Source organism: Solanum dulcamara, chromosome 11, assembly GCF_947179165.1.
Source record: "Solanum dulcamara chromosome 11, daSolDulc1.2, whole genome shotgun sequence".
In the NCBI taxonomy this organism is placed as follows: domain Eukaryota; kingdom Viridiplantae; phylum Streptophyta; class Magnoliopsida; order Solanales; family Solanaceae; genus Solanum; species Solanum dulcamara.
Window position 1 is genome coordinate 41,176,316 of NC_077247.1, and position 9,430 is coordinate 41,185,745.

Here is a 9,430-nt window from a genome sequence, read left to right on the forward strand (position 1 = left end):
TATTTACCTATATAAAAGCAATGTTCACCATTATGAAAATATAACCTTATAAATTTACCTCATTACAACCATCTTACTCAAATATTTATGTAAAATTTGTCAAAAGAAATCTTGTAAACTTAAAAGCATAAGAACTAAAAGATGAAGTTGAAATCTTTTAGTAATCTGCCATTTTTAACACATAAAAATTGAAAAAGATGTTTTTGAGTAATTTTGGTAGTTATCAGTCAACTAAAATGTAAAGGTCAAATGTTATTATAAATACTTCTTAATTTTAGTTATTTGGAGATTAATATGTTAGTAGAAAATATAAAATATTTTTAGTATTTTTTAATTTTTATTTTAGTAATATTGATATGAAATGAGTCTAAGTAAAATAATATATAATCATTAGTTATTTGTACAATTGATCTGATTTTATTTGAGATTAAGGCGCGATTATTTTAATAATATATAGTAATAAATACTTCCTAAAATCTGTTCAATTATAGTATGATTCAAATTAAAGATATCATTTCTCAATTTGTGTGTGTTAACTTGTGCAAAGATCATTTTTTTCTTCCTCTATCTTAGTGTAAGATTTTCACCATAAGGTATTTGGTCAAACCTTTGACCTTTTCATTTTTCACTAACAAATAGTAGAAGTCACTCTATTTATAATTGAGATAAGTATTAAAAACACGTCTAAATTATTCTTTTTTTTGAGTTTCATACCTAAATTATTATGAGTGCGAGTTTCATACCTAAACTATCACTTATCAAATTGAGAAACACACCTCATGATGTGTGTAATACACTCTTTCTATTCTCTCTATTTTTTGAATTTTTTTTGCCACATGGCTAAAATATTCTATATTGACAAAAATTAAATAAACTATTAATATTAGTTAAAAGTTAAAACTAAAGTATTTCTATCCCCAAAATAAGAAATTATTTTTTTTAAAAATGAAATTATTTTTTAGAAAAAGTTATTTTTTAAAAAAAGTTTAAAATATTTTTCTCACTCATGTGTATGTATCTAACACAAAATGAGAAAAAAAATTGAATGCGGAGGGTTAGGTGTGGCGGGATAGAATTTTTTAAAAAATATATATATATAAAAATAATATCTAAATTATTATTTGAAGGGGGAGGGTAAAGATGAAGTAAGAATTTTTTTAAAAAACTTTTATAAAAGAAATTTAGAAAATAAAAATAAAACAAAATTTGGGGGGAGGGGGAGGGGGAGGATATGGTGAGAAAAAGTGGTGGAGTGGGGTAATAAAAATATTTTATATTTTATTTTATATTTTTTTTGAGGATGAGATAGTAATACTTTAGTATTTAATTTTAACCAATTCTAAGAATTTATTTAATTTTTGTCTAGGTGGAATATTTTGTCTATGTGGAGTGTGATGTGACAATTTTTTTAAAATGAAAGAGAGAGTGTAGCACACACACCACGGTGAGAGTGGAATAAAGAGAGAGATGTATTTCTCAAACTAAGAAGTGATAGTTTAAATATGAAACTCAAAAAAAAAAAAAAATTTAGGTGTGTTTTTTACACTTATCTCTAGTTTAGACGTGTTTTTGATACTTATCCCTTTACAATTTATTCAACTCTATCTTTTTGGCCAAAAATGGGACCCCTTAAAATATTCGTATATTATGCATGCTGCTAGAAAAAAGATGTAAATTTAGTGATTTACAGTACTGTGTGAAGAATAATATTTCAGCAGATTCTTGAGACTTGGGACCATTGCATGCATCTCTTCCCTTCTATTCTCTTTTTTGGTTCTAGCTGAGGAAGGATACAAATTTGCCTCTTTTTCCACCTTTTTAGCTTAAAAATCTCTTAACGTATTAGAAATGATAAAAATGCTCTCATTTTATCTATTGGATTAGATTTCCCTAGCATTAAATCTGATTCAGTAGGTGAAAGAGATATATCTTTGATCCTTTTTCGAAATAATTATAAATAACTATTTATGGTAAGTAGAGGTACTAATTACTTGAAAAATAAGACGACATAAACTACAAGTTATATTAAAGTAGAGTGATATATAGTGTAAAAAGGAATTTACGCACTATTAGTGTATATAAGTTTAAAACATTGGTCTGTGATTGATAAAAGTGTGCGAAACACTAATTATAGGACAAACAATTCTTTATTTATCTTTTTATATACTTTTCGTTTTGTGTAATTGTTTTAAGTTAGCTGATAAAGGAAAATAATTTTAATCCATTAATTTAGTTTAATCGTTATAATAAATTACTAGCATTAATTCTTTGATAAGTTATTATGATCTCCGATTATTATTAACAATTATTATCTGTAATTGGCTTATAACTAAAATAATGCAAAAAAGAAAAATATCCTTGCACTAGAAGGGTATAAAAATTATATATTGCTAATCTCATAAAATATTTTTATCTATCTAAATTCTAATCTCACTAGCTAAACGAACCTTATTGATGATAACTTTAATTTTGAAATTTGTTCCTTTTCTTTATTTTCATTGAGGTCAATTAATTGCTTAAGTTATGTAAGAAAGATTTTATGCGGAGTTGTGGGCCACGTGTGTTCATAGCAAAATCTTGACCTTGGTGTGAGACAGGACTCAACTAATAAAGGTGAAAAATACGTAACGAATATGAATGAATCTGCGAGAGAACATTTAGGGTATCTTTAGTATTAAGAAAAATATTATTTTAAAAAAAAAGTGTTTTTAATATATTTGATAAATAATATGAAGGTAGATATAGGATGGGTTTAAGAAGTAGGTGTGTGAGGGAGTGAGTGGTGTTAAAGACTAGGCTTTGGAGGGACATGGTGCTAGTTAGGGTATTAAACGATGGAGAAATCGGAATTTAAAATTTTGAGTTTATAATATTTTTAAATTAAAATATATTATAATAATTAAAATTATAATTAAATTTTTTTAATTTTTTTTAAAAAATACGAAATATGAGTAAAAATTGTTGAATTCCATTTTGTTGTAGATCCGTCCTTATCGGTGGACAGTGAGGATGAATGAAGGTCTTTTTAGCGACTAATATTTAATATTTGATCTCAATAATTTGTGTAAGTTTTATTATCTTTATAAAATCTTCAATAATTTTTCTCTTAAGACTGTCAACTCAAGAGCTTTTGCTTGTTCTTGAATTGATGGAATGTTGTTGGAATTTCACCACGAACATGAAGGTATGAAAACTTGCGGTGCGGCTCACCACTTAAATGAAGTGTTGATAGATATTTTACTAAAAAGATCATTTCATCGGAGAAATCTTTAAAATACGGAAAAGGATCAAAAATGTTTTTGAACACTATGCATAATTAAACAAAAATATCCTCAGTTAATAATTTAATTTAAAACTATCTTTTAACGTCAATAATTTAATCCACAAATTTATTTATAATAATTTGATTCAAAAATAAAGACAAATAAAAGCACACGCATGCACAAGAATTGGAAACCACATTGTAACGACTCATTAGGTCGTCTTGAGAACTAGAACTTTTTATTTTATAAAAGGCTCATTTCGTAAACTTTTAATGAGTATTTAGACTATTCGATAACCATAGTTATTTAGTTGAGGGGTAAATTTAAATAACTAATTTAATTAGTGGCTAATTGATAATTTATTTAACATTCTATATCAATTATTAAAGAAAAATGATAGAGTTTATTAATTTTGATACATAATTAAATAGAAAAGAAACGAAATAACAGAGAAAAAACCTTATCTGTGCGGCGACAGAGAAGAATGTCATGTAAGAATACCTTTATTTCTTTCATTAAATATTTAGCATTAAATGATAGTATGTATATGTGATTTAAAGAGTTGTAATATATTATAATATAGATTAGATATGAAGAATTGGCTTGGAAGGTGATAGTGTGTGCATGTGGGATTGGGGAGACAAACCTTAGTGGTGAATGTCTACAAATTGTTGGTTGCAGGGAATTGATGCAACTGTCCAAATTGATCTCCATTATTTCTTCGAATTTTTCTTATAGTTATTATTTTATAATTTAAATTTTAATATATTGAGATAGGTAATTAAATAATAAGTGCATTGTATTATATGGATACCATTAAAGTTATGTTATTTGGAGGAATTGAGACTTAAACCTTGCTTAATATTTAGGAATATAAGACTTGAGATATTAGTTGGTATCAAAATTTAGGAATTGATTATAGATTTGGATGAGTTATTAAGTCTAGGCTAGATATATAGTAATATGAGTGTTTATAGACTCGTGTGCTTATAAATATTATATATTTGATAGATTGGAAATATTTTGAGGCATCGAAGAAAGGAAAGACACTGGTGGATTAGCTTGTTTGACTTGGGTTCTTCAGTTGAGGTAGGTTATGATTTCATTATGTATCATAGATAGACTCTTAATAGCGATTGATAGTCATTGAGTAATGTGTGAAGTTTACTATGCATTTAATTATTGTGATTGGTCTGAAATTTCGAGACCGTAAAATCCATAATCTTGAACTTGCCCTATCAAAAATGATGTCTTAAATCAAGAAGACTTGATGAAATGTTGTTAATGAAGTGAAATATAATAATAAAGAATGATAAATTAATTATATTTGGATTCCGAGTCACATTCCGACATGGTATATTTGGATCGGGTGTCACATTTCGATACGATATATTTGAATCAGGTGTCACATTCCGACACGATATATTGGATCGGGTGTCACGTTCCGACATGGTAATATTAAAGGAAACAACTTAAAATGACTTAATGTTACTCAATCTCCAATAACTCATCTTCCAAAAGAGCGTGATTTGGAGGCCTGAATCCTCATGTGTGATCTTGATATTGTTAACTGGTTATGTAATTGTTCATTGTGTTGTCACTTGATCTTGATCTTGTTGGTTGCCACCTGTTAAGTGCTATGGTTGACTTTCCGCTATTATTTATATATATTAATTTCTATTTTGAGTCGGCCGATGATACCACTTAGTACATGTTGTCCTGTACTGACCCCTACTTGTATTTTTTTTCTTTGTTTTATTTTGTGGAGTGCAGAGAGTGTTCCATCGACTTCAACTCGACCTCAGCTCTAGTCAGTCTTCAGTATATCAGGTTCCAGGGTGAGCTATTCATTTTAGCTTGTGTTGGATTTTCTCGGACATGGTATGATGTCCTTAATTTTTAGACACATTATGTTATTTATTTATTTTGGTGTATGATATTTCCAGACCCAGTATTTTAGAATTAAATGTCCTTAAGGTGATGACTTTCAGGTTTTGGGAAAACGTATTTAATTGAACTTCCGCGTTATTGTCATATTTATTAGTTAAGATTTGTATCGTTTTTTCTCCTACCTAAGAGGTTAAGTGTGAATGCCACTCATGATCCATTTTGGATCGTGACACACATGGTACGAATGAAACTGATAATAGAGACAATTGTTCTCTTTGCCATGGCTACTTTTGTTTTTTTTCCTCTTTAACGAAAAGATTGGGTGCGTAGAAAATTAAAAAGTTGGAAAGCATAAGAATCTTCAAAACTCAAAACGGTCAAAAAGGCAAGCGACCAATAATCGTGTACGTAGTGGAAGTCGATTTGGATTGTATTTTTATGTTATGTATTGTTGTAATAATTGAGAAATAGAGTAGTTTTTAGCTAATTCTGTGTATCCTTTCTTACATGGTAACATGATTATCTATTTGTTGTCTAATTTATATCATAATGATTAATATGAACCCATATTATTAGTTTAATATTTATGTGTTTTATTTTCTCTCACTATTTTTTTTCTTTTATTATTAAATATTTCGAAGTCTTATAAACGGTCTGCATTATGTAAAATTTATTGTTGTATATTTACAAAAAGATCAAATTTTAATTTTGATGTTTTTTTTTTAGTTCAAGCATTGCAACAAGTCAATATTATTTAAATATCAAATAATTATCAAATTTAGTGCAACACTATTGAGCCATGTTTTATTATTTTAACTTCATATTATATTTGTTCATTGAAAATTTGCATTGCTTATATTTATACTTCATTAAGGTATGCATACATTCTACCTTCTTCAAACCTGACTTGTAGGATTTTACTGAGTATTTAATTATTATATGTCAGTTAAAAAAAAATTAAAACGTCTCTATAAAGTATGGCTTTAGGCCTCAAATATTGTTGAGACTACCCTCAAATAAAGATACGAGTTCCATCAAATCTAATAATCTTGAACATTATAGTTGTTAATAATTATTTAACATTTATCCAATAATTTAAAAAGTTAAAAATTTGAGTTCATAATACTTTAAATTCTGACTAGACGCTTCTGATCACTTCACTAATTCTTGTGAAGGTTATGAAACCACTTTTTTTCTTTCTTCTTCTGCAATTTGCTACAACTACTTCTATTTGTGCTACTTTAATTTGACAGCTAGAACAGAGCTTGCTCTCATAATCTAAATAATAATTGAATCAATTTTATTTTAGGGGATACCTTTTGATTGAACACTCCATTTAAGGAAGAAATTATTTTTGCTACAACATGTGGGCTCAAAGTTGTTAAGATTATATATTTGCACCTATAACAACATGTCTATCATATTAAAGGTTTAAATTGAGAAACTCAAATTAAATTATTATTAAATATAAAAATATGTCATTTTATTTTAGAATAAGCTAATAATAAAAGAGTCCGATGTAAAATGTAATTGAACGATGGAATCTCTTTCTAGTTTCGATCAATTATGGACTCCAGTTAGAAATGACAATGGGGCGGTATGGGTGCAGGGGTAAATTTAAAGCTATGTGGGGCGGGTCAGTCTCTAATCGGGTGCGGCAGGGTGGGTCAAATCTTAATTTTTTAAACTTATACAGGTGCGCAGAGGGGCGAGTCTCCTTTCATGTGTACGTAAATAAGTATCATATATTAATAATCATGCACTGCATATTCAGTTTATGCATGCATATTCATCTTAATTTTTGTTGTGAAGTTTATTTTATTCATCGCCCAAACTTAATTCCTATCCTTCATTGATTTTCTTTCTATCTCCATAATCTTAAGAGGAGAAATCAAAAGAAAAATGAATGAAAATAGAAAAGTAAAAACATGTTAGAAATATTAGTGCAATGTACCCATAATCTTGGATGGAGTTTCAAATATATATTCTTGATGTACTTCTCCTCTTTTTGCATTCTAATTATAATTTATTCATGGAAATGTTGCTTATTTGATAGCCTAATAAAAAACTTTTTAATTAAATACAGTTAAATTATTTTAAATATAACAATGATGATTAGTAAAACTTACCGAGGATATGACCTTAGATAGGAGGGTGTGGAGGACACATATCAGGATAGACGGCTAGTACATAGTGGCATTATTCCCCCTTATCTGTAGGCGTATTAACGCATTATGATTTCTTGTACTCTGATTTATGTTATTTATGTTATGTATGTTATGTTATCTTATGTTATTTATGGTATTTATGCTATTATTTGACGATATCTACTGTTTTTTTGGTGCTTTGATTATACTATTGTTTGGAACTCTTTCGTTATCTACTTTCCTACTTTTAATATTCTTGTCTGACCTTTTTTCCTATGCTTCAATTGAGCCGAGGGTCTTTCGGAAACAGCCGTCCTACATTGGTAGGAATCAGGTCTGCGTACACTTTACCCTCTCCAGACCCCACGATGTAGGATTTCACTGGGTTATTGTTGTTGTTGTATGGGGTGAAATGGGACGGATTGAAAATAAAAAAAATACTATGCGGAACATGACAAATTGACAACTATGTAAATTTGACTAAATCCATCCAGTACAGTTACGCCAAGTTTAATTAATGTTTTAGGATCTCAAAAACTTGACAAATTAAGGGGTATGTAGGGGAGAAAAAATGTTGGCTGATTAATTTAACTATATATTAAAAAAAATAAAAATAAGAGATGGACTCATGATGAATAAGAAACAATTAAATAGGAAAAGCATGCATGCATATAAGCACGTGCATGGCAAGTTTTTTTTTTTTTTTAATTTTAGTCCTACACAATATGATTATACCATGTTCCATTCGGCTCAAATTTGAACACAGCAACTGAAACTAACATGAAATTTCAGCATATGAGAAAGAACCCAAAAGCCCCAAATTAAAATCAAACCATCACACCCAAAAGCAAAGCAAAGACGGAGCAGAACACAGAGAGAGTAAACCAAAAGATGAAGGAGATACATGCCGGAGAAGAGACAAAGAAACTAAACAAATACAACGTAAGAGGCAACATCAGAACAGAGAAGCGGTGTTGTGAAGCAATCAAAAGAAGCAGTGTATCACCAACGAAAGCCACGTGTAGCTGCATGGACAAAGACGAAAATAGCCCTAGCTGAAGCAGGCATGTTGACCAAAGAGCAGCCTGCTTCTACCCTCTTCTACATATTAGTAAAAGTAGTATGTGCATGGCAAGTTCATTCCTTTAATTTGCCCCTTTTTTTTTTTTTGTGCATATGCAACTACTTTAATTTTCTTTTCTCTATAATTTTCACTTTTTATCATTCAAAGGTTCGAACCAAAAGAGGAAGAAAAGTTCCAACTTTGACTCACCTTATTGCCACATCATTTCTCCATCATTATCTGGCTTTCCTTTCGTAGATGATATATCACTGTAATAAAAAAAAAGGATATTTAATTATAATAATTTTTTTTACGATAATATTTATTATTATAAAATATATAATAATAATTGAGTTAATGTCAGTATATTTAGAATTGCTAAAGTCTTTAATGACATTTATATAGAATGTTAATATAAATACTCATATTTTTTATTGCCGCTAAATATAATATAACAATAATTATATTATTGTTGTTAAATATAATAAAAAAAATAATTATATATTGCCGTTAAATAATTATCACAAATATTTTATTTATTATAGTGTATCACAGCTTTTTTTTTCTTCTACAGGGAGCTGCTAGTATTTAAAGTAGATGAATACGTAATTTAGTTTTCTTAAGTTATTAGATTGTAAAGAAGAAGAAAAAATTTTCTTGCAAACGAAGATATGTGTTAAACGCAAGCATTTGTTTATTTTCATTGCAACTTACAACAACAACAACAACAACAACAACCCAGTGAAATCCCACATCGTGGGGTCTGGGGAGGGTAGAGTGTACGCAGACCTGACTCCTACCAATGTAGGACGGCTGTTTCCGAAAGACCATCGGCTATTTTCATTGCAACTTGTTGACTATAAATTAATTTGTGTTATATCTTATAAATTTATTTTCGCTTTTATCCACTGAACAAATCATAATACTGTACTAACTGTGATAAAGATTATTTACCGCCATGATGGAGGACATAGATTTTGTAATATAACGAGATAACAAATTAATATTAAATTACCTAATTACACTCTTTATTTATCATATTTTTCATTATTCCAATTCATTTCAAA